The sequence below is a fragment of the Phaenicophaeus curvirostris genome, chromosome 6 (assembly GCF_032191515.1).
Source record: "Phaenicophaeus curvirostris isolate KB17595 chromosome 6, BPBGC_Pcur_1.0, whole genome shotgun sequence".
Classification (NCBI taxonomy): Eukaryota; Metazoa; Chordata; class Aves; order Cuculiformes; family Cuculidae; genus Phaenicophaeus; species Phaenicophaeus curvirostris.
Window position 1 is genome coordinate 50,740,079 of NC_091397.1, and position 26,535 is coordinate 50,766,613.

The 26,535-nt window shown below is 36.4% G+C and overlaps 1 protein-coding gene and 1 long non-coding RNA gene across 3 annotated transcripts in view; both read left to right on the forward strand.

Annotated features, from left to right (window-relative positions):
* The window catches only part of ZNF385D (zinc finger protein 385D), a 404,649-nt gene that overhangs the window by 121,999 nt on the left and 256,115 nt on the right, over window positions 1-26,535 (forward strand). The window lies entirely within an intron of this gene.
* LOC138722224 (uncharacterized) overlaps window positions 1-26,535 on the forward strand; it is a 40,972-nt gene that overhangs the window by 9,859 nt on the left and 4,578 nt on the right. Inside the window, exon 2 of the long non-coding RNA XR_011337679.1 lies at window positions 22,569-22,646. This is a non-coding gene — a long non-coding RNA (uncharacterized lncRNA). The remainder of the gene's footprint in view (window positions 1-22,568; window positions 22,647-26,535) is intronic.

Below are 26,535 nucleotides of genomic sequence, written 5' to 3' on the forward strand. Positions count from 1 at the left end.
CAGGAAAGAACTTCCCTTATTGTGCCCATGACTTAGTTCCCTGTTGGAAACAGCTGCTTGACTTTGTTGAAATTATGCTGGTGAATAATCTGGCCTCTGGTATTCCAGGAAACAGAAAAATGGATGCTGAAACCTGCTAATGTCATTGGAGTGTAACCAAATAACCCCTGCTATAGGGGTGGGGGTAAATAAAATTTTTTAAAGAGAGGTATGTCTAGTTCCAACATTAGGCAAACAGTGTCTTTGTATATATGTGTACCAGTTAAATTTATTTCATGGAAAGAATTAAGGTTATTGGAGCACTCTGCTATTTTCATAACAGTAAGTATTAGAAATCAGAAAGCTGAACAACACAAACAGAAATAAAAGAGAAGGTGCTAATACTAGAGCAAACTCGAAAAATGATACTTCATACAGTCACCTGATAATTGAGATGCTGGCTGCTGACTCCTTCAGCTCCAGGACTCTTGCTTTCCTCTTTCATTGTCGAGCTGTACGTTGGTTTTCTACCTTGCTTAGCCACTGACCTCTCTCAGATGGTGTTGGCTTCTTTCCATACTGTGACTAACTGCACTGCTTTTGATCTGATTACATACAAGTCACGTTCTACCCAGGAAATGTGGTAATGTCTGTGGGGAAAATGCCTCCTCTTTTCATGGCATGAGTGTCCAGGAGAAAGCTCTCTACAATCCCTTCCTTTTCCACTTATCAGGAACCCTGAGCCTGGCGAGGTGGGATTTCTCATCTCCCTTACCCTTTATTGTGACAGTAGCAACAGATGCCAAAATAGGCAGGAGCAGTCCAGTAGCCCTGGCAATTTCTGCTTTGGATGGCAGTGATCCCTCTCGGCAGATGCTTCTGCCCAAGAGGTTTCAGTCAGCTCTCAAGCCTTGTTTTATAGCTCTTCTCTCTTTCTACGGTTTCAGAGGATAAGAGGCAGTGAAAACACAAACTGTGTCTGGAAGTGTCACAAAGGCATGGGGTGCTCAGGCCACATAGCAGCATTCAGGAATACGGTCTGAAAGCAGAAACAGAAATTGGTTCTGTGTACAATAATACTAGCTGTGGTACACTCAAGAGACATCAATATCACAAATATCCCCGGACTCTCAGTATGTTCAGAATTGCTTTTGCTTCCTAATCAGAGCCAGACTGATTTATACCATGAAGATAATAATTGTTATCCTGCTATTTATGTCGTAGTTGAGATACAAATGCCTAGTGGAATACAGCTAACGTGCTGGCAGCACTAGACTGTAAAATGACCGTAATGGAAGTTATCAATGCCTTCAGAAAATTCATAGGGAAAACCCAGAATTCTTTCTATCGAGAAAACTTGTCATTTTTTAGACAATCAGTATACCCAAAATAGCATATGCATTTTCAGTATTCAAGATTAAACCATGTGTGATGAACATATTGATGAGTGTGTTAACAATACATAAAAAGTCCCTAAGTAGTCACTGACAATGTACATAATAACAGTTTGGGCATTTTATAATTGCATTTCTCAATAGCACACGAATGCATATAGTAGAAAGGAATGGTTCTCAAGGGCTTTATAGAGAGAAGCGTAAAGAAGCTGTGTTTTTAAAAAGTGCACAAACATTGTATGGCCTGAAAAGATAAACCACAGTGAAGGACAAAGTAGTTTTCAAATATCTCTGAGCACGATCTGCTCACAATAAATAAATAAATAAATGCGTCATATTGGTTAATAATTAACAAATCTTAGTGCTGGTAGACAAATGCAGGTGTCACCAACTTTGTTTTTACATGACTAAAAATGGGTTGAAGAGTTACTCGTAGATATCTGCATGAACAGGTTTAATGCAAATCAAGCTGATGTTTTGTTCTATACCCCACGCACATATGCACCTGGTTCCTTCTATGCATTAACCTTGGAATATACTGTAAAAGTCCATTTGCAATGGCTTTGCCTTTGTCTAATTGAGGTTGTATCCAATACTTGATTGGTGAGCAAGTGCAAAAAAAGGTGTGACATCCCTTCCTGACATCATAAGCAAATCCTGCACTTCTTGCATCCATGCTCCTTCACAGAACTGTGGTACTTCTCACATTATCCTGAGTCTGTAACTTATCTCTTATATTTTTCCTGCTGTCTGTCACATCTTTATCTACCTGTTAGGTCAGTCGTTTATACTGTCAGTTCCTTGAGGCACGCACCACCATGTTTTGTTGTATATGTATATATTTGTAGTGTAAACACACCTTGACCCAGTTGTGATCTGTAGGTAGCTATTATGCAAATTTTAGCCTTTAAAGTCCTTGAAGAATTACTTTTCAGTAATATTGATTGACAGTGCTTATCTGTGATATAGGAGGTTTGTAGGAGGGAAATAACACTTGAAACAAATGAAAGTGACCTTTTGATTTGTGGAATACATATAAACAGCAAATCCAGCATAATTCTGAAATGCAGCAATAAACACATGCAGCTTGTTTGGACAACTTGCCATCTCTCCCCTGATGTTTGCTTGGCCAGGGCTGGAGTTCTGAAGTGCCTTGAAATTTCTGTGGTTATTGTTATCGTCCTTATTTTAGCCTGTAAGGTATTTATATCTTAAATGGAAGTAAGATTTTATTTAAGTTTTTGTGAAGAGATCTCAAAATCCAGAGGAAAGTTTCTAAATTTAACCGGAGCCTAAATATCTCTTGATGTACTCGGTGTACTTGGAATCCCATAAAAGTACGTTTTCCTCTTGTACCTGCTAGGGCTGGTCATCTTGCTCTGGCCTTTGCTGAGCTCTGTTACAGCACTGCACAGCTTTGTAGTTCAATTTTTTTTTCCAAAGCTTATGTGCTCTATGACTGAGCTGTTGAAAAGAACAGAAGTGTTCTGAAACTGTTCAGGAGATGAATCCAGACTGTGCCACTTTCCAGTGACTGCTTAGTTCAGCACGGTATTTAACTTAGCCTCCAAGGGTTCCCCTGAGCCTCCAATCAGCATCAAACTGGAAAGCAGCATGATCAGGATAGCACAGAATGTTTCCCACAGCTTCAGAACACTTATTTTCTTTTCAACTTATTCTCCAAGCAATTGAGTCTCTAAATTGGCATCACTCTACGTGACATGCTTAGGAGGGTACATCACTAATAGCATTAAATTGCTGATTTCTCTTAAAAGAAATACAAAATAAAAAGGAACCAGACAAAAATGCAAAAGTTTTCTGGTGTTAATGGTGCCTACAGATGAGGGCTGTTGAAATAACTGGTTGTACAATTATGCTTAGCTTTGGCTTTCTTTCAGCAGCCACTCTTCTTTGGAAGCACTTAAAGCTTGCAGCTTCTTGAGAAATAGTTTATATTTTGTTGAAGCAAAAGGATAGAAATAGTCCGGTTAAAAGCCATTTAAAGCAGAAATGAATAGTGTTATGACACTAATTTCAACCCCTTTCATGGCTCACATAGAGACCTCAGTATAGTGGCAGAGGGTGGACACAAGATCTTCTTTTAGAATTGTTACATGCAGAGACTGTCCTGGTCCAGACCCCAGAGACCCTATTTCTTCTCTTTTATAGAAGAGTCCAGAAGTTTAAGATAAGGATGTGATACATCGTTTTGACTTAACATCAGACTCACCTTTCCCTGTGTTTCACCCACAGAGTCTTGTTCCCCAGTTGTCTTTGCTGTTCTTGTCTTCCTGTAAGAAACAGATTTAGGACTGGTCTCAGCTGCACTTCAAGTGTATGAGGAGGGTAATCCAACACAGAAAGTTGAAATGAGATACTTTCTTCTAAGGGGGTTTTGCAGATAAAGTATTGAAGGGGAGTTGGAACCCACTGGAGAAAGTTTAATCTTCCTTGAGATAGTGTTCCTTGTAAAGAAGTTTGTCTGAAAGATGGGATCGAAGAAAATTTATTTAAATAATTTCATAACAATGGAGAATTAACAGTGATTAAAAAAATATTTCTGAAAGAATTCCTCCCCCCCATTAGTTTTAGTGCACTTTGGAAAAGCACCCAAATGAATTAGGACCTCAGAAATTCTGGAATCTCCTATACATTTTTCCCTCTACATCTGAATCTCAGCTCTTAAGGATACTCCAACTGAAACAGATACTTATTGTATTTATATGTGGTCATTGTGTACTTCTGGTTTTTGGGTTTTTTTGGTCATTTTTTTGGATATTTGCAAGTGTCTTATTGAGAATTACAGAACTAAATGCTTATCTGTTCAGCCTTCCAATGTGTTCCCCTATGTACACGTTTTTCAGTACAGTAAAATCATTCTTTTATTCTGTTATTTTATAATTGTGATAATTTCTACTCATCATACATGAGTCCCTTTAGTTTCAAAATACAAGCAGCATTCTTGGGGAACTAGCAAAATGCAAGTAGAAGTTTCATGTGGAAGCCACCACAAATAGACTAAAATAATCCCATCTGACCTCTGCAACCTGAAAGTCTATTACTTTTATGCTATTGTATCTGAATTATTAAAATCAAACTAAAGCTGTCAAAATGAATCAGCCATATTATGTTTTAGTATTGTTTCCTTCACTTCAGGTTTATTTTCTTCTGGTGATCTCTTTCATGGCTTTGAAAAATGGTAATGCAAAGGAGTTTGTTGTTGTTATAAGCTGGTAAGATTCTGCAGCATTTTCCTATTTTTCCTCTTTTTTTTCCTAATATTTTTCCTCTTTTTGTCTGTTAATTTGCTAATTTGTGTGCTGTCACAGTACAGGTACTTTGCCTCTTGTATTTTGAGACACTGAAGATGGCCTGTGTGCAGTCAGCTGTTTGTACTTTTGTAAACTCAATTGCAAGCATTTAACACTGTTTTTTCCCTGCTGTGTCCATTGCTGGCATTGAATTCAGTGCTGAGATAATCCAACTTCAATTGCCAATGAGCTTAATTTTATCTGGTATCCTAATTTTTAGTGTGTTTATCACAGCTGTGCGAAGAAATAGACATGACAGCACTTGGGTTTGTGCAAATAATAGTGAGTCTATAAACGTATTTCTTTGTCAAATAGAAATAGAACTTTAATAGAGAAGACAAATAGTACTGAAAGAAAAAGATTCTTAATGGATGTTAGTTATTTTGTTAATGGCTCTGTGTGGGAATATAGGAATGCTTTCGTATGTGGGACTGAAGTGTTCTTTGAGTGAAACCAAATCCTTAGGAAAATATAGCAAGGAGCCAGAGGTAGTTTCTGTGTCTTTAGCACCTTTTAGCAGATTATTTTCTTTCCTGTTGGTCTGTCCAGTCTCTCTTTGAATCCATGTAATCCTTAGGCACCCACAGGATTTCTTGGCCAGGAATTTCAACAGCTTAACTGCACTTTGTATGAGGAACCATTTTCTTTTATTCAGTCTTGCTGCTTGCTTCCTTTGAAACCACTTAATTCTTATGTTGGAAGAAGCAGTGTACAGTCTGACTTCTAGGAGGGAAAAGGTTTCCCCATAATAAATCATAAACTGCACCTAGGATAGTTGGGGTGGCAAGAAAGCTAAACGTCCCAATTCTTTATGATTATAGATGTCCTCAGAATATCTCTATGAATTAGGGTGCTGTTAAGTAGAAGCACAGAGATGCTGTCTCATATTTTAAGATGTTTACAGAGACAGATAATCATGTATTAGGATTTTCAAAACCACTCAGTTGTCTATCATCTTCTCATTCTGGTTTTCTAAATACTGTCTGGCTTAACTGGCCATAAAGTGTCTTGCTGAAAGTTGGGCAGGTATTCTGTTGGGGAACAGCAACTGGCCCATAGTGCTCCTAAGGTAGTAATCCTTTTCAAATTCCCACAAATTCACAGTAGAGACTGGCTGTGCAGACGTCATTTTCTTTCCATCCCTGAATCTGATGTTGCTATAGTTTGATGCATCCCATTGCTATAAAAGCCCACAATAAAAGGTTATTTTCCTGGTATAAGCCTATGGCATCAAATAAAATAACACTGAGATGAGTCAGTCCTAAGCTGTTGTAATCAAACAAAAACTTCTAGTACTTAAGTTTAAGTAAGATTCAATTTGGTATATGTTTTACAGTCCCTATAAGTTTGTTTTATAATGAAAATTCTGACAGTCCTTAGAAGAGTTTCCTTAATAATCTGTCAAATTCTCATTGTGGTGGTAACATTTTATTTATTTAAATGAAAACCAGAAAAATCTAACTCTGCATATTAGAATAAGGCTAAAGATACACTCTTTCTAATAGATAAAATGCTAATATACAAATTATATTATTTTAATCCATATCATATTCTGTACATAGATATTCTCTTCTACTAATTCTATAGGGACATCTGATTTTTTAAAATACTTCTAAAATATCGAGGCATCTGTCGTATTTCTTAGGCAATCTGATGATTAAACATAATTGTATGCTTGTAGACTGTTTTTTTGGTATGTTCACAAGGACTTAGACTCCTACGTTATTACTTACATGGCATAGAAGATATAATAATTATACATTCAGATCTCATTTTTCAAAATCATGTTTAAGTAGAAGTAACAGTAGCTGATGCAGTTAAAATTGTATGATAGTTTTAGTTGTTTTACAGCTGCTTGTAGCTGCCTGTACCCCTTCCAGTCTGAGTAGTTCTTAGTATTTAAAACGTAAAAGTGGCTCATCTACTTCTTTTTTTTTTTTGAAAAGAAAAGCAATAATGAGAGTATTTTTTTAAATCTTGCATTTTTGTGAGAATCCTAGCAGAAGCCACTATGTTTTTGACATATAAAGTTCAAATGAGGTCAAAATAGCACTTACCAAAGACGTTGTCTTAGAGTGGTCTTTCCTGAATATTACTGCTGTATAAATGTTTTGAAAATCATGTTATGCTAAAGAAATTTCGCATGTAAGTAGCTCAAAAAAACTTGTTTGTGATTGCACAAGTAAATGGCTACTTGAAGTAGAATGAATCCAGACTTAACTTGCCCATTCATGCAAGGACACTTTTGGCACAGAAGGGAGGAGGAGTGATCAGGGATAGTGAGTCATATATAAAGCCTAAAATTTTGGTACCTTAGTAAAATGCTGACTTATGTCTGCAGCTGAGGTGTTTTGATTAGCTGCTAGCTACAAATGAATTTATTCAGATCATTTTATCCAACAAAGCAGGAATTAAGAGGCAGATTTCATGGCTAGTACAGAGAAAAGTGCTTACAAAGCACAGAATTCTTAAGTAACAAGCTAGGGAAGGACACAGAGATTGTACCGAATATGCAGAAAGGAGCTTTTTGCTTCTGATCTATTCTTCTTTCTGCAGAAGCTGTCAAAACGAAAAATGTTTTGCTGGGTTAATTGAGCAGTTCCAAAAAGGGAGACTGGAGGACAGTACAGTGAGAGGCTTAAAGAAGGAATAGTATTTGGGGCTGTTAAAATTGTTAGATAGAGTAGGCTCATCTAGACATCTCAGTAAGATGAACATATGTTATTTTTAAAACTGTCTTCTATTACATTATCAGTACAATTTTTAAATGTTACTGAATTTTCAGAAGTGTATTGTCTTTCTGTGTCACTGCTGGTTACTGACACCTTAAAAGGAAAACTGAAAATATATTTGTTGTGGAAGGACAGGCGGTATGATTCACAGTGGAAGACGAGGTCTGAAAGTAAAGGAATTTCAGTATTTATCTCTCAAAAGCTGACGCTACAGTTTTGAGGACTGGTGAAGAATATGAATTTTCCAAGATTAGAAAAGACATCTCTAACTGAGAGATTAGAGGAAGAATATAGTAACCAGCCCTGCAGCTACAATCCACAGCAATTTAAATTTGTAGAACAAGCACTTCCTCACACATGCAAGGAAACTCTTGACACAGAAATGAAAATGTTCGCTGAGAATTCCAGAGAGAGGAGTAATTAGGAGATAGTCTGAATTAATTCTTCCTAGTGTTTGTGAAGAGAACAATTACAGTTTCTAACAAATGCTAAACCACTGAGAGAGACACTATTTAACTGATTTTGAACTGTTTTAATTCTGCATGTGTGTGGGTAGCACTAGATATTTGATTATGTCCTTGGTCTTGGACAGTCTAAAGCCATAAAAATCAGGAGGTATTTTTCTCTGACAACTATACCATGAACACTTCTTCTCTCCCTCCAAGGTATTTCAGCCTTGGTGACAGGTCTTTCAAACTCTGTTTCTGCAGTTTTTCAGAGTATGCTGCTGAAAGAACATGTCAACCACATTCTCTGCTAAGGTTCATGACTGTCGTATAATATTAATTTTTCAACAGTATGTTAGGACACTACAGTTGAATTTTAGAGATGATCATTTATACATAACAGCCTTCTGCCATAGCAAACAAACCTGAACAAGTGGAAGGTCTTTTTTTCTTTCATGGGAACAAGAAATGACTAGGGCTTTCTCTCGTGAGTCACTACATTAAATGCAGTAGAGTTGTGGGGCAACATAGTGGGTTCTAAAACCAACTTTTGTGAATCATAGAATCATTTAGGTTGGAAAAGACATTTAAGATCACTGAGTCCAATGGTAAACCTGACGCTATCAAGTCCACTGCTAAACCATGTCCCTAAGTGCCACATCTGCATTATTTCAAAATTCATATTTACAGTGCATTTCACAGTAGTTTTTTTAAACAGATTCATGAAGTCAAACTTCAAACTGTGCTCAGTTATGTAAGCTTCCCAGCAAGAACAGTCATCAAACCATTTTGAATATTTTATCTCATTTTTAATTATTTGGTTTATGTGAAAGGTTATGGAAAAACTTGGTTTGGTTCAAAGCAGCATTTTAAAAGTGTTGAAACATCATGGTTTTTTCAATCTCACTTTAATATTTTATTTGTCCGGAGAACAATTTTGAGAACAATTCTGTAGCCTGGCAGTGAGGTCACTCACTCTCATCTCCAGTCACTGTAAGCTTAAACTCTTATAACAGGATTGTTTTAATGGTTTGGGCTGAGGGGATCCATTCTCTCACAGCAGACTGTATGTAGTTCAGGGGTTTTGGAACAATTCTTACAGTCTTTGTTGACAACTCAGCATCAGGGTGTTTGTGACATCCCCAGATACTGCCCTAAGTTTTTAGAGATTCCCCTATTTTATGATAATTGGCAGATAAGTCTATGAAACCAATGCCAGAATATTGGGAAGTTGTGTTTTGGATTAAGTGAAATGAATGTTTTATACTTCAGGTATTAATTTTTACCCTTGTATTCAGCTGAACTGTTTAATAAATGTTGTTCTGATGTAAATTGTTAATTACAGGAAAATTCTGTGAAGTTATGTGCCGCTCCTTTTCTGAAAACCAGTTTCTATCTAGCTGACATATGCTGGACACCTAGAAACTGAAGTACTCCAAATCAATAATAGTTCTTGAAAATTGTTTGTTTCATGCTTGATATATCATGGAATCCTTCATGATGTTGAAGCATATACTAACAGGTCTGCAACTGTGCAGAGATATGTGACACATTACATGGCTCAGCTCATACCTTTTCTCATTCCTTGAACAAAATATGTATGAGAGCTTTCAGCAGGTTTGCTAAAGTTCTGTTCCTTTGAAGTTCTTTGCACAAGCTTCAGAAGGTTTCCAGACAGGACTATGGAACGTAACACAGTGTTGGCTCTTCAGGGCAAATCTAACTGAAGCCTGTAACACAGTGATTCCTCATTCAAATGCTTTAGATTGGACCTAAATCATGATTATTCTTCCCTATGGAAGGCACCAGAAAGGTTCAGGCAACTTAGGACGTTCACTGACCAGCTCCTCAGCCAATCAAAACACTACCTTGCCCATGTTGTACACCCCGCTATGTGCTTGTGCGCTTTGTCAAATCAGTTGTATGGAGATGCTTTTGCTGACAAGCATGTTAATATTTCACTGTCTTTGCTAGTATGCCTTCTGGGTGTGGGATATATACAATTCAGACAAGGTTAATTGGAGATACTTGAGCCCTGTGCTTTCTCTCATTTTCCTGTGCATAGTACAACCTGCAATGTTATACTGGCAGCCTTTAAAGTAATTTGAAAACCCAAATTATATTTATGATGAAGCCTGATTTTTAATTAAAAACCAATTTACTAAACTTATAAGGCTTTTTGAGCTTCGTGTATCCATATAAGGAGAAGGAAAAGACAGTTTGGTCTTGTAAAGTCTTAGAAATTATGAAACCCAGCTTTGATAGTGTTACAAATTCTAAAACTATGGCTAAGGAGATAGAGAATGGTACTAGCTGTCCCATACCGTTGCTCAGATGAGCTAAAATAAACTGTCATATTACGTGACCTATAAGTGGTATTAGGCATTTTATTACCTTCTTGCTATTCACTTGAGCTCTAGACCTTTATTAAAGATTGTTTACAGAAGTTATTGAATGCCACTTGTTTTATTTTTAAACCTCTGGCAGGACTGCATTAATGTCCCTAAACATAAAAGGAAAAAATGAGATAAATTTTAAAATCATGACCTAAGTGCAAGAGGAAGTAAGATAAATATAAAACAAACTTGTATGTTTTTTCTTGCCAAGAGTCTCTTTATATGCCAACAAATCTGCCATTACTCCAACAGCTTCTATGAGAGTAATTTGGATAGAAAGAACATTAAAAGAGTAATTCACTGCACAAAAATTCTTTAGTCACATTAGGCACAGCCTCTGAATACAATCTTTTCTTCCGTAATGTATTTACTACTTTGATGAATGTTAAGTTTATAAGAATGCTAAATGGGGATGACGCATCTTTGTTTATGGGCGTCATTGATCTTGATGAAACACTGTAGCTATGACTTGGTTTTAGTGATGCAGACCAAGTTTTTTATTTCTTTATATTGATAATACCTTTGTCTTCTGGGGTCCTGTTTTGTCTCCCACTCTGCTATTAATATGAATGTCAACTTTCCTTGAGCTACCTCACTTCCCTAAAGCATTTTTAATTATCAGTTTTGAAAGGTATGTGTAAATGAGAAACAGCCTTAGTAAGCAAGAAAGGTTAGAAGAACAGGAATCTGTTTAATTTTTGTAACTGTCATTGAGAATCCATGCAGCTTGAATTACTTGCCTCCATGGCATGTGAGTGAGTTTGAAACCAATAATTTCTGTTTTGATCAGACAAATTGGAGCTAAGGTGTACATCCTGGCTACAGGCTATTTGAGGCCTGAATGAATTTGAGCTTAGCCGTTTAACAATATCTAGCATTAAGCCGGTCAGTTTGTAACACCATTCTTCACTGACAAATAACAGTAAATAGTGATTTTGGTACACTATCTGACATGGGAGCTGGCTTTAGAAACTCTTACCCATTTCAAAACGGTACAGCTAAAAACTAAATGGATTTAACAACTGCTCCGTACTCTGTCTCTCCTCAAATAAATTATTGACTATAGCTAGAGTGATACAGGAGCAGTTTTTTAAAAATAAATTCTCCTATTATTATTCTTAACAACAGATTTTACACTATTGCTAAACTAATAGTTTGGGGTTGGTTTTTTTTTTCATAGCGGCTTCTGATTATGTACTTCCTTGTCATTTAGTTTGCTACTACATCATTGATTTCCTCCAAACCATGACAAATTAGGATATTTTTGAGTGACTTGATGAGCACTCTTTGAGTTTGTCTGCTGTACATCTGTTATGAAAATACTTGCTTAATCGAAAGATTCCTGTGCCCTTGGGTACAATATGTCATGAATTGTGTTTCATTACTAATGCACACAGTTTATACTGCAGCAGCATCTGCTGCATATTTGGAAAGGTGTAGAATAATTTGCTATACAGTAATTAGATAATAAAGCTATTGAGCTTGAGATAATTGCTTGTGCTAGACTCTAAATTTCTTTTGCTGCAGGCCAACAATTCCTCATTTAGATTCTTGACGACTCATCTTTCTGATTAATTAAATCAATTTGATTTTTACCAGTACTATATTGAAAGTTAGTAACTTGTTATTTGTTGATAACTTGATGATAGCTAATGGTTTATGTTGGCCCTATTTGTTTTCATTATTTGCTACTGAAACTTAAATCTAACTATACTTAAGTTTGTTACAAATAGCTAGTACTCTTACATAATCTTAGTATGTGGAGTAGTTCTCTTTGGTCTTTAGAAGTTTTCCTTCTGGAATTTTACACAGAAACATGCTGATTCTCTAAAATGAAATTCGTTGCTCATTGAAAATTGAGTAAATTTTTGGGATGAAGAATGTAAGATTAAGATAAGGTTTTATTAGCAAGCGGTTTGCTTTCCCTCTACATGAGAGTCCAAAATTATTTTTTTAGTCTTATGGCAACTAAAACTCTTCTGGAATAATAAATAAAATAATATAGAATTAGTGATAAAATTAGTAGTTATTAATGCTTTGGAATTCCTAGGTATTTTCAGGAATACCAATCAACATTATGAACAATTGTGACTGAACAATATCATAAATCCCTGTAGAGCTAATTTAGTCAAACAGATTGGTTTTGAGAGGAGGGTTTGCTAATTTTTCACTGAATATTCTGCACTGACAATGAATATTATAGTAATAGAAAGTTTGCAAGATCAGAGTTTGTTTTAAATAGACCTCAGTGCTGATCCCTGCAGGGCTTCTGAGAAGGTTTCTGAGAAAGGGAGAAAGAGAGAGCAGAGCAATTCTGTGGGGAAGAGTAAAGGGTCATTAGAAAAAAGCTTTTTTAGAGAAGGACTCCTTGTAGCCCACAGCAATATTACCCATGACTTTGTTCGCTGGAATATTGACTTGTTATGAGTATTTTCGTCTCTTGTTTCATCCCTGGGTATCTAACTGACCTGCCTGCTTTCATCAAGAACGTCCACACTTATATGCTGCCATGCTTTCTTCTAGTAATGGTGACTTGCTGACTCTCCATGGATTTCCCGGCTTTGTCTGCCAAGGCTGATAATTATTTTAGTAACAAGTGCTAGCTCAATAGTGTTTAGTCACTCAGGCCTCCCCTCTCATTATTTTTCTTCCCTGGGGGCAACAGCTCTGAAAGCTATCTCTGTTCTCACCTGGGGTTTAAAGATATGAAAATTCATTCAGATCAGAGTTATCTTTTCTGCCATCTTCCTTGATTAACAGTATGGTGAGCTGAACTGAAGTTTGCAGGAGCAGCTGGCATAAATGGCTTGCCCACTTGCAGTCTACTTTGAATCCAGTTTATTAGCTGAGTTTCATGAGGGAAACAAAAATTGAGCAGGAGTTTTAATTGCATGCACACTTCAATATCTTTCTCTAGATATAATTAGTAGCTCAATTCCTTACCTTGTTTTAAAGAAAATTCTGCCTGAACTATTCACTTGTTTTCTCTCTTCTCAGCTCTCAGCAGGAGGCTTTAAAGCTTTCAAGAGGTACCCACAGAGGATATTCCCAGTCAGTGATTATTGTAGCCACTAAGGGCCATAGCTGTGAACTACGTTAGTCTTTGCCCCAGGGAACTTATGAAGAAGTGGTGAAGTTGCCTTTAAGAAGCTTGTTATTAACTAAAAGCTCAAAACATAGGGAAAAGGCTGAATGTCTCAAGATGTGCAGTGTTACTCCTTGGATAAGCTGAATGAGCTGTTGCTCAGCCATCATGCAGTAAAGCAGTCTGATCAGTTAAACATTGCAAACACCCATAGTACATGACATACCTGATTTCAGTGGCTTCTGAGAGGGATGTTTTCCAATGTAATTAGTATTGTTTGAATGGAAAAAGAGAACTTGAAAACGCAGGTCTTCAACTGCCCATTCTCTGGTGTGTAGCTGATCTTGCCTGAGGTATTAGCATCAACAGTAGCAGTATTAATACTGAATTTAGGTAACCACTGTAATGAAGTGTAGTAGATCCCACAAATAACGCACTGGACAGGAGCGAAGAAGATATTCTGTCTGTCTCTGAAATGACAAATCACCACAGACAGTGGTAGTACTTGATTTAAGCAGAGAAATGAATGGGGATGCCATTTGTGTCAATCTGTACTTTAATGTAGTATGCAGGTCTGTGACTGCTTATTTTTTCTACAGTATTTCTTTCTGCAGTAGTTTTTCTATAGCATTTCCTAGGAGTTGTTTAGGGCAAGAAAAATGGGCATTTGTGAAAAAAAAGTCTAAAAATCTAATTCAGTGCAACCTATTTAAACCTATGCCTACTAAGGAGTGGCTCACTGCTGGAAACTGTTATGTCAGGTATGTGTGATGAGATTCTCCTGACTAGATGTGAAATGAATGGTTGTCAGGATTTTGGTTTCTTGGCTGAATGATGTGTTAGATTTGAAGTCTTAAGTTCTATTTATTGACTTTCCCAGCAGGGAAATAAATCAGCAAGTTTTTTATAGCATTTGCAATGACTGAACTTGAGTAGCTTTCAGCAGAAGAAAATAGCCAGGAGATTGTGGAAGGATTAAGATAACCTGAAATGCTTTGATTGGACTTTTTGTAATACAGTACCGCTGGGATTTCAACAATCTGCTTTACAATGCAGGAAACACGTTGGATTTACTTTGGACATGGTTGGATCAGAGACAAGCAACTAAGTAAACGTTTTCTCAGTATACAAATAACTTGCAACCATACTATGAATATTGTGCAGATACACACATAAAACCATTTGTTGTTTTCATAAAAGGTAAGTATAACACAATGAGAACATACTTGTCTGAGTCTAGAGCCCTGAGGAAGATCTCTGCTAGAAAGTACTCAGCTTCGTGGTAACATTCAAACCTTTTTCTGATTGTGATAATGCGTTGGTTTATTTTATAACACACTTGATATATTTGAAAAGATGAACGATGCCAGCAGTGTGCATAAATAAATTGCCATTTTGTCATTTCTTTGGAAATACAGTTGCTATAGTGCATTTTATTTCAGTCCTTCTTGAGTATTGAATGTGATGTCTTTGGAAGTGTAATCTATTTATTGCTTTTGCATTATGGCTTGTGCCATGTTTGGCATGCGATTTATCAGTGACTTAACAGAAAAATGACTGAAAGTTGACTCATAGACATGCACATACATAATTATTTGCAATTCTGTTCTTAACAAGCTTTTGTTAAGCCTACTTAAAAAGGAACTGGAATTAAAATTACCTATTGTCATTCTCTTCCAAGCTAGCAGTCAATGAAAAATAGTGGCAAAAAGGCTATGCAAGGCAGTTTTCAAAGTATCTGACACAAATACTCTGACTCACTTAAAAATAGGTAAGTTTTTGTTATGGCATAAGGAAAAGCCACCTAAAATAATGATGTGATACTCTCATAGTTCCACATTGAGGAATGGTAAAACATGGAGTATTTTGTCCGGTTCTGGAATCCTCAACATAAGAAGGACACGGATCTGTTGGAATGGGTCCAGGGGAGGGCTACAAAGATGATCAGAGGGCTGGAGCACCTACCATACAAGGACAGGCTGAGAGAGTCAGGGTTGTTCAGCCTGGAGAAGTGAGGGCTCTGAGGAGACCTTATAAAGGCCTTCCAGTACCTGAAGGGGGTTACAAGAAAGCTGGAGAGGGGCTTTTTACAAAGGCATATAGTGATAGGACGAGGAGAAATGGCTTTAAATTGGAAGGGGGAAGATTTAGATTAGACATAAGGAAGAAATTCTTTACAATGACGGTGGGTGAGACACTGGCACAGGTTGCCCAGGGAAATTGTGGGTGCTCCTTCCCTGGAAGCGTCCAAGGCCAGGTTGGATGGAGCCTTGAGCAGCCTGATCTTGTGGGAGGTGTCTCTTCCCATGGCAGGGGGGTTGGAACTAGATGATCTTTAAGGTCCTTTCCAACCCAAACCATTCTATGATTCTATGATATGCAATGGTGTTCTGTTTTATTTCTGTTGCTCCAGACACCACACTTCAAAACGAGGCAGAACAGCCTTAACTGGAGTACAACTGCCTTATATCTTTTCATAGAGGGAAAGGTGATGGTCTGTCTTTCTTCTAGCAGTGATGTAAATTTATTCCTCTATTTCCTTTTGTCTTGATACAGGTATCTAATATAAAATGTTACGCTGTAGGTTAAATAAATAATATGATCTGGAACACTTTTTTTTGTCAAAATGAAGGTAGGAAGGACTTGTCTTCTAGGTTCAGATGAACTGAAGCGTTCTTATTTTTACCAGATAACTTGAAAAAAAGCATTTATTCTAGGTCAACCCTTTGGATACCAACAAACACAATTAAGGGGCCATTTTGTACTCATTTAAGTTAATTATTTGACTGTAACAGCATTGCATTATGTTGTTGAATAAATGCATTATAGTGCACTTGATTCTAGCTGGCCAGTACTTCCTCTGTTATTCTAGTATATTCTCCTCCCTGGATCACCATATCCATTTAGGTGGTTAATGAATGAATTTTCTCCCTTGACTTACGTTTTCTGATTTTTTTCAAATCTAGTTATTAGTGTTGTACTTTATTCACTCCTTTTCTCATGCCACAGCTTTCTGTCATAAGATAGAAGGAAAACCAAAAAGGCTTTGATGGAAGAAATCACTCTAGACTATCCAGGCACGATATTTGTCAGCCTCAGTTTAGATGTGTTGTTGTAACACTTCAGTGCATATTTCTAAAATATTCACTCCAGATAAATTCTTCCAAATAAAAGGAATACAATGAATCTCACTTTTCCCCTCCCCTCCAAAATAAAGATTTAACTTGTTTCTAAAGTAGAAATGCTGAGGCATTCTATAAGACCCTTTTGTGTATAAATTTTAAAAACACTCCTTGTAAAGTTTCTACTAATAAGTCACTCTAAATTCCTGGGAAAGGACAGGAGAAAGCTGACACCACTGGAAATATAGTGAGTCGAGTTGCATAATTTCTTATTGAAAAAGTGTTGTATGATAGTGCTTTAGATGTATTGTTTTATTGTCAGTGTCATAAGATAGGCCTGAACTGAAATTGTGATTAAAAATCTAAAAGCAAAATTAGAAAAAAGAAGCACAAGGGAAAATTCTTGCTTTTAATAAAGCAGATTTGTGAGAATTTAAGTACATGTCAATGAATTTGAAAGACACAAATAGGTGTGTCTCTCTCTTTCCCCTGACAACACTGTCAGTGATCATCTTGTACAGTACCAAAGGAAAATAAATTCTAACAAGTACGATGAAACAGGTGGAATTGTGAAGTGCAGCTTCTAATCTAAATGCACTTTTGAAAAATACTTTTTTAGATTTTAATGTCTTATTTATAGTCAGAATCAGTCTTTGTTGACAAGGTACTTTCTAATGGGAAAAAAAAAAGTTTCAGGAAGAAAAAATGGCTTATTCCATACAGCCTAACTCCTTGCTTGCAGTGGGGTCTCTAATACCAGGCTTCAACATCACCAATTGATCATGCAGTGCTTGTTATAGTCTGTCAGGTGCTCTGGCAATGTATGTATCAAGAGAAATATTAAAAATCTTCTCCTCTCTGTTCTTTTAGCTACAAAACACTTCAAACTACTATTTCTTATTCAGTAAGAGAGATACTCTTTGCATATACAAAATACATATCTATATTTAATCTGTGCATATATACACACTTATCTGTTTATATGCATATATGTACACATGAGAGCCATCCCATATTTACAGTAGCTAGGAAAATCTTCAACTCATTTTTTTATGGTTTTTTTTCCAAATATGAACCCCATGCAATAAATTAGCTGTTCTGTAATGTTTTTGTCTTGTGGAGATGGAGAGTTTTTATGACTCTGTTCTGCAGACTGTCAGAAAAGCTGGTTTTAAAGACCATTTTCTCTTTCCTAAATGCCTGTTTTCCACACCAGTTAGCCAAGTGAATGTTATTGTCAGGAAACTTTCTTAATTTCTTCCAGTGAAGCTGAGGAAAGAGAGAAAAGCATTGCTAGCTCCTTATCTGAACTGGAGCTGATATCTATACCTGCATATTAGGTGGAGGTTCTGGTCTAGCATTTGTTGTCTTAAAAAATTAAAGACCATTTCTATGCTTTAAAGTTTAAAAAAGTGAATTCATAAGACTAACTACTTTCCTTATGAGCCTTCATCTGTGGGCCATCACTGATCCACAGGATATGAAATAAAAACAACAGTCAGGCTACAGAAGACAGAGTAGGTTATCTCCCTCTGGCCTAGTGAAATCTGAATAATTTTACAAAAGAAATGAAGGCAGGAAGAGGCTAAATCAATTCCAAAATGTTTCAATCATTAAATCACAGACTTGTATCCCAGGTGATTTCCCTTTTCTCACTCATCTGTCCTTTTTCCTCTCATCTGTCTTTCTTCTGAGATCATTATTCCATAATGATGCAAGAGAGAAAGAGATGCCAAAGCTTCAACATAACTTTTCTTGATTTCTTGCTTTTTGGATGGCTGAGAAACGTAACTAATGCTGAGGAAAGGAAGTGTGGAAAAATATCTTGCATCCATTAAATTTCCTTTCCCTACACTGGGGGAAGGTTTCTCTACAGGGGAATGTCCCTATCTCCCCCAGCTCTTTTGGCATTGGAGAAGTAGCCAGCTGCTTTGGGAAGCATGGTGTTGGACATTGTGCCAACTGCAGTTTTGAGTGAGGACTTGTTTATAGAATCATAAAACCACCAGGCTGGAAAAGACCTCTTGGATCATCAAGTCCAACCATTCCTATCTGCCACTAAACCATGCCCCTCAGCACCTTGTCTACCTGTCTTTTAAATACCTCCAGGGATGGTGACTCAACCACCTCCCTGGGCAGCCTGCTCCAGTGCCTGATGACACTCTCTGTGAAAGATATTTTCCTGATTTCTAGTCTGAACCTCCCCTGGCATAGCTTGAGGCCATTGCCCCTTGTCCTGTCCCCTGTCACTTGGAAGAAGAGGCCAGCACCCTCCTCTCTACAACATCCTTTCAGGTAGTTGTAGGGAGCAATAAGGTCTCCCCTCAGCCTCCTCTTCTCCAGGCTAAACAATCCCAACTCTCTCAGCCGTTCCTCCTAAGACTTGTTCTCCAGCTCCTTCACCAGCTTCCTTGCTCTTCTCTGGACTCGCTCCAGAGCCTCAACATCCTTCTTGTGGTGAGGGGCCCAGAACTGAACACAGGATTCGAGGAGCGGTCTCACCAGTGCCGAGTACAGAGGGAGAATAACCTCCCTGGACCTGCTGGTCACGCCGTTTCTGATACAAGGCAAGATGCCATTGGCCTTCTTGGCCACCTGGGCACACTGCTGGCTCATGTTCAGTCGGCTGTCAACTAACACCCCCAGGTCCTTCTCCAGGCAGCTTTCTAGACAGACTTCTAGTCTGTAGCTGCCCAGGGTTGTTGTGCCCCAAGTGCAGGACCTGGCATTTGGCCTCATGCCATTGGACTCAGCCCAGCGGTCCAGCCTGTTTAGATCCCTTTGAAGACGTTCCCTCCAGCAGATGGACACTTCCTCCCAGCTCTACAGGATACTGACCTATAGAAGACCTTACAAACTGTGATGAATATATGTGATTTGAATAGACATCACTCAGAAATGTGGATGTGAATTTTAGTCTGTTTGCGCCATACATTTGGATATTTACAGTATTTTTATAGTAATTCAGGGACTAAAACTAATAACATGAGATTTAGGAGGCAGAAGATTGTGTCTTCTGTTACTTTAGAAACTAAAATTCATGCAACATTCTTTTGTTGGGAGACATTGACTCATATTGTTTCTTCTCTAGACTTCTCTGTGTCAAAGCTGACCAGCAATTCTGACAAATACTTTTTTTCTAGGCTTTCTTATTATTAACAAACACTCAGCATTATTGCAGTCTCATTAATAGCCAAATGAAAACTACCGTCAAAATTTGTAATTAGGTGACCTGAATGAATGCAGCTATAGAAGCCTAGACAAGGGTGAACAATATTAATCATAGGTGTAAAAAACCCTGGCTTTTCTCATTTGAGTTGCAATATAAATAAAAAATTGAATTATCTAGGTGGTGCAGAATTACAATAGCTCAACAAGGAACCTCCCCTTTTAAATCTGGAGAGAATCTCGACCCTGTAACTTGCAATTCCTGTGCAATGCTCTCTTCAGACTTCATCTTTGTCTTAAAAGATTCAATGTCTCATCTACCTGAAAACGTGTAAATCTTATAAAACTACTGGGTCCTAAATGGATAGCAATTCTCCTGTAGTCTTTCTTGTATTGCCATTATTGTTTTATTGCTTGTCTTTTACAATTGTAAACCAATAGTTAGAATTTCAGTGTTCCCAAGTCTGCTGCTTTTGGAGAGTTCCACTACCGTAAATGCCAATCACCGTATTTGTAGGTATGTTAGAAATCTTAATCGCAAACCCTTCTCACCAATAGATTTTTTTCATTTGTTGTAATTATCTAGCTATATTGGTTATTGTGGTAACACTATTTTTTTATACCACTTATTAATGTAATTAACACCAGCATGGTGAGATTGAAGTAGGGAATGCCTTGTCATGATGCAAATTCTCTCTCACATTCACAGGATGTATCACTGCACTTTGATAATTGGGTCAATAGTGTGTGATATTTGAGGTCTGCAGGCTCCCTGAGGATTTCCAGAACAGGCTACGGCTCTTTTTAGTGATATCTTGTTTGAAGCAACTTGGACTTCCAAGTTGAAGAGCATTTCCACTAGCTGGTGTCACCAGAGTGTATGACAGTAACACAAAAAAAGAGAAATTGAATAGCAACTGTAATATTTATGTTTATCTCTTTCTTGTAATATTTTCATCCATTCCTTCACAAAGTTTAGCTGTTATAAAATAGCTGCCTTGTCCAAATTGTTTTCCCACTGTGATGCTCTGTCTCGTTAGATGTTTTCTGCTTATGTCTGCTTGTTTTAAAAGCATGAATAGATAAAATGGAATCCAGCATAAATTATAGCAGTTGCCAGTGAGAATAAATCAAATCTTGAAAAATAATTCATTGGTCTCCTGAGAACAATTTGGATTTGATTCACTGCTGAAACTTGTGGAAAACAAAGTATCATGACTGCACTGGTGATTAAATCTGTTCTATTATGAGTTGGCAACAGAAATATTCTCTTTAACATAATTCTGTGTCATTTTGCTTTTTATAGAGGATTCCCCTCACCCCTCTGGACAAATATTTTCCTCTTTAAAAAAAGAAAAGTCTGATTCATTGGAAATAGATGCCATATGTTATATAACCAAGTTATTCATCTGTTGATGTCTACCTTGTTTTATTGTGTCCAGGGAACAAGTTTTTAACTTGCTGTCTTCCTTCATGTGCTTGGCTATTTCTTCTGTTGGTATTATAATAGAGAGTCTTATAGTCTTAAAGCCTTAATGCAGTTTCTAACCCTCAAAGATTATAAGTCCAATCTAGGCTAGTGCATATCAAACTACCTCTCTTGCAGTCAGTGGAATTAAGACAATTTGCAACTATGCAGAATTTGGCATAAAGGATGTGAGCGTATCGATAATGAAAGAGCAATACTGAGGTGGTGAAATGAAACACTCAAAAAGCTAGGAAATGAATGAATTAAATGGCTTTGATGCTACTGAAATGGTGTTTGAATTCTTGCTTTAATATAATGGATGTGCTTAGATATAGTACCGAATAGGAAACCTTTTGTTGAATTGTGACCTTTATGTTCCTCTTTTTGAGCTAGACATAAGGAAAACATCATTAGCTGCAATTTAGAGTGGCAGATATGCACATGGTAGTACTGCTGGAGCAGCCATGCTCAGGAAACAAAGGAAACAAGCTAGAATGCAGTGATGTGCCACTGAGGGTACTTCTTATGGGTAAAAAACAGGATAGGACATAGACATAAGATATTTTTCCTCCACACTATTTAATAACACTCATGATGCTACTTTGAATTTCGTACTTTCACCATTAGGCCTACCTCACTCAGGGTTTGTGCTGAATTATCCATAAATATTAATTTATTTCAGCTTTGTGCTTAATAAAGTTCCTGTGATTTTTCCATAAAAGTTTAAACCTTAAACTAAACAAGTATTCCTTGTTAAAAATATTAATATTTTACAACAAGTATTATAATCTAGAAATTTACTTTCCTATTTTACTAATACTACCTCAGAGAGGCTTTCTCAGTTAGGGATGCAGAAATAATTGTAAATGTCCATTTTAGATGCACAAAATATCAAAAGAGTAGCACATTATAGAGCACTCTGTGTTTCTCTGGGTCATACTGCTGTATACATTTACGAGGTTGTCATAGTAACTACTATACATAAATATGCATATTTACTTTAATATTTCAATGTACTCGTGGTCAATAATATGTGTGGTATAAATATGGATGTCAGTGTTTTATTTAAACTTTATATGATATGATGTATGTAACATACCACATTTTTTGGCATATGCACGCATCTATTTATATGCATGTACACATTTCACGTTCTAGGTATGTATTTTGTAATGAAAAACTTGAAACTTTGTTCCTATACCATGCAATAAGGACTATTGTGATTTGATAGGAATGGTTGGACTTGATGATCTGGTGGGTCTTTTCCAACCTGATGATTCTATGATTCTATATTTCCAAGTTAAAAAGTGACAAAATTGCCTATGTGCACTGGTTACTATGACGACCTCTTAAAAAATGCCTATACTGTTTTAAAAAAATGCTAAGCAGTACATGACTGTGTTGTTTTAAATTAGGAATTGTTTCAATTATAATAACATTTAAAAATTATGTGTATTTGATGTGCAGGAAGCATGAGAGTCCTTGAGAAGCTTAACTTGGAGTTTTACTTGCAAGAAGTCAAGCAGGCTGATGAGGAAAAGCTTGGTAAGGTATTTGGTGAAGCTACATGAGCACCACAGCAGACCAGTGCTGTGGGATACAATGCAATATGTGGGAGAAAAGAGGCAAAAAATACAACTGGTCCTGTGCCAAATGTCTTCCTGCTCTTTAACTGAGCCTAGATTTCTGTCCAGATCTTGGAATAAAAAACCAAAACCAAAAAGCATATTTTCAGTACATAAATGTGAAACTTTTCACAGCTCTTTGATACTTAGCAAGGTATTTCGTCTTAAAACCGTGACTAATCTGCATTTAAGCAAAGCTGCAGCATAACTCTGGAAATCTGCACTAAGTCACCTTTAGAAGGTCTTTCATAACTTTTCAGAGATGTGAAAGACTAGGGCTGTTTCCAGAAGACATGGAACAGTGAGTGGAGTTGAATGAATGACATGAAGATTCAGGATAACTTGTATTAATCATATGATTTATAGTTTGTCAAAATTGATGCTCAGTAATAAAATGATCACAAATCTTGGGAAAGGAATTTGCTCTGTGGCTGCTGAGGTCGCTGTTAGGCTTTTTATATGTCATATTCCACATATAAGACATTTTCAGGAGAAATCAGTAAACAGGCATTTGAAGGTGCACCCATTGGAGCACATTAAGAAGTGATAAAAATTCTCACAGAAGGTAAAGACTGTAGTTTTCTTCATGATGAGAAAAGATCTGGGCAGCCACATTAGCATGTTGTGGAACTTTTGTCCATAGCTTTACCTTGTTTTTTCAGGTGTGTCCATTAAAATACCCCCTGATAGCTGAGCTGAGTGAGCCATAAAAGCAGTGCCAAGGAGCTGGAGTTCTGCTTATGGCTAGTGAGGGACTTTTAAGGTGAAATGATTTTGTAGGAATGACTGGGTGTTTTATTCCCCAAAGTTATTTTCTAAACTGGCTGGCATTCAGGAGTATTACTTTTTCACCATAATTTAGAGATCATCTATTTTCTTCCTTTTCCAATTTAAAATGCATAAAATGATTAGTGTCATTATAATTCACACCAACTAATGGATCTTTTCTTATCATCAAATTACCACACAATTACTGTAACCCTGTACTGATTAGGAAGTGGAATGCATGCCATTTGCTTTTTAAGGTATATAACTTAAAAAACAACCCAACCTTGAGCTTTAGGATGGAAAGGGAGAATGAGTTGAGAGATTGAAGTAAATGTATCATTTATTTTTAGAAAATGTCTGGAAGAGATCCTAACTTGTCATCATGGTGTGATAAAAATCTGAAAAAAAGTTTAGCATTTCTTTACGCTGGTGTCTTTATGGCTGCTTTAGGGAGAATATCACATGCTGGTTTTTTACTCTACCTCTTAATTTAAGAGGTTGTGGACTAATCTTATTAAAATTTACGTCACAGATTTAGAAAATAAGATCAAAAATGTTGAAGGAATATAGAACAAGAAGAAAACTAGAGATGAGAAATCCTCAGCAATTTCTTGTTCAGAGAGAGCTTTAGACCTGAGAGAATGTTTACCTTGCAAGGTTGAGACAGTTTTGTTTAGTTCTGAAAAATTACAACCTACCTAATGTAAAAAAAGTTAAAGTAAGACTTTCTTGTAATCATTTGACCTTTAATATACTCCGAATTGCAAATTATTTTGCATTAAATTCTCTTGAGAGGAAAATTAGGGATACAAACAAATTTTTAGTAAACAAGGCAGATCTGGAGTCACACTAAGCAGAGTTAGGAGAATATTCCAAGAGAATTAAGCCGCATAGAGATATGGGAAATATACAGATTAGACTGCATCAAACAAAAGATGTTAAAAACCACTTAGTGAGATGGTCTAATGTTGTTTCACTCATGAATACTGACAGTTTCAGAATTTAGGGCAGTATGGTATTACGATGGTTAAAGTATTCGCACTAAAATTATTACAGCCATTTTTTTCTGTCATTTTGTGGTGGGTGAGAAATAATATTTATTGTAACTAAAATAACAGATTTAATCATCTACAAAAATCAATAGTTAATGTATGCAATCTTTCAAATAGTGGGAAATAATTTCTTTCAAAAATAGAGTCGAGATATAATGTTTTTAGAAATATTTTAAGAAATTATATTGATGCTGAAGCCTTTTAAAACCTCAAATCATACAATCAATTTCAGTAATGGAAGGCAAAGAAGGTCCCCTTATGTGATCATAAAATGAGATGCATGGTGTTGTTCCTTCAAAAAAAAAAGTTGAATACAAAGCAGCTGATAATTTAAAACCTTAAGAAGCCCATACTCAGAAATGAAATAGAGATTTGTCATGTGAGGAAAGAAAATGGGGGAATTTTTTTTTGTCAAATAAACTGCATTTAAGTGCAAAAGGAATGTAAAATTATGATACCATATTTTCTTAGACCATCGCTATTATTTCCTATTTAAACTGCCTGCATTCTTTAGTGCCTCTGGTATAATTTACTTGAACTTTCCCACTTCTGTTTCATATGGTACTAAGCATACTTTCCTGATATCTTTGTGCAGAGTAACAACAAAATTTTGGTACTATCAGAAGTGGAAGATGCTTTGTTTTCTTATTTTAGAGAAATGGGTCAGTCTTATCAAATCTGGCATGTAAGTGAATCTAAATATATTTTTAAATTTTTCTTCCAATGATAATTTATTATAATTTAAGTATTATCTAAACTTAAATATTTCAGCTGCAGAACTATGTGTTCCATGAACAACTCTGTTCTGTTGTCCACCAACTACCTTGAATGAACAAGGAGGCACTGCAGAATAGCTCCTTGGTATGATACTATTTATAACACAGTAATGGGGAGTCTAAATATAAATACTCTTTCACAAATAATTGAGTCATCCTTACAGCTGCAAGTAAGTACAAGTTTGCAAAAAAACCCACTCAAATTCAAGAATGGCCTTTTGAGAATTTAGCCCTCTCTTTTAAATAGCTTGTGCACAGGCCAGTAATGCAAACTGTAAAGGAGGCAGCTGACATGTATATGCTAATATATGTTCTTAAAATAGCCATAAGTTAGAGGCATTAATGTCTTCATTCAAAATAAATGATGCTTGAGGATTTAATTGTAACCACAATGGTAAAAATTAGGGATGGTTAAGTCTGACTTGTGCAATGAACCACATGGAGCAATTCCTAGTTGTATTTGCTGTGCTTTTTTTATATTAGATTTATTTGCCATAGTCTTTGCCAAAACTCAGTGCTGTCACTTAGAGAAAGTTGTAATCCTAAACCCTACACTGTTTAATGAATTTTTCCAACTTTATGAGCTCTAATAAGCAGTGCACACTCTCCCTACAAACTTTGCCTTGCCTAATAAGCTTATATGGAAAAGTCATATCTACTCTGGTCACACATGCATGAAGCACTAAAGGAGAAGAAAGTGGGTCTTAGTATAAACAGGATATACTTACATTTTCATAACTACTCAGGCTTGTTTACAGTAAGTGTCTTACATTTTTACTTGAAAATTGTAATCATACAGCACTATTGGTGTTTTAATAATTCTCTATCATAATATTCAACCATCAAGTCTTTAACAGTCTGCCTGCTGGCCTAGACTGAGTAATTAATATACTTAACTACTTGTTAGATAGGTGTGAAGTACTACTTTGAAAGGGAGGCTCAGGGGCTTGCCTTGTATTTCTTTAAATGATTTGTTATTTCATGGTGAGAGTTGATAGATCTCTGCTTGCTTCCTAAATATGCTCAGAATTGTTTGTTAAATATAAATAAACACTAAACATACGGAGATAGTTCTAAATTAATATTAAAAACAAATAGTGTTGCAGTGAGATGGAGATACTTATTGACCTGAAAATTGTAAAGTTCCTGTTGAAAGCAAAGCTTGCTATAATCAGCAGATGCTTGGAATTTTATTTTTTAATGTATATGATAG